Source organism: Sinocyclocheilus anshuiensis, unplaced genomic scaffold, assembly GCF_001515605.1.
Source record: "Sinocyclocheilus anshuiensis isolate Anshui unplaced genomic scaffold, SAMN03320099.WGS_v1.1 scaffold1403, whole genome shotgun sequence".
In the NCBI taxonomy this organism is placed as follows: domain Eukaryota; kingdom Metazoa; phylum Chordata; class Actinopteri; order Cypriniformes; family Cyprinidae; genus Sinocyclocheilus; species Sinocyclocheilus anshuiensis.
In genome coordinates this window covers 957,914-958,285 of record NW_015538003.1, presented here as the reverse complement: position 1 = coordinate 958,285, position 372 = coordinate 957,914, and positions in this window count along the sequence as shown.

Genomic DNA, 372 nt, shown 5'->3' with positions numbered 1-372 from the left:
TAATATTTGACCAGCAGTATCTGTACTTTCACTTAAGTAATGGAGTTGTGTACTTTGTCCGCCTCTGCCTTTAAGATTAATTTTCTATTAACTTCATATATTTTTCCTCAACTGATCTTTTTTTTCTGATGACATATGATGTATCAATGGAATTGTTCTGTGGTACTTATAAACATGTTTACAATAATATCATGTTTGCAGAACAGGGGCCTGTACCATGATGGTGGCTGAACAAACTCAGGGTTACAGGATTAGTTTTGAGTTGACAAAACCAAACAATTCCAATCCGGCTTTGTTGGTACCATGAAGCTGATCATCAACTTTCTCTGTCAACTCAGGCTTGATCCTGAGTTAATGGAGCACGTGCACATG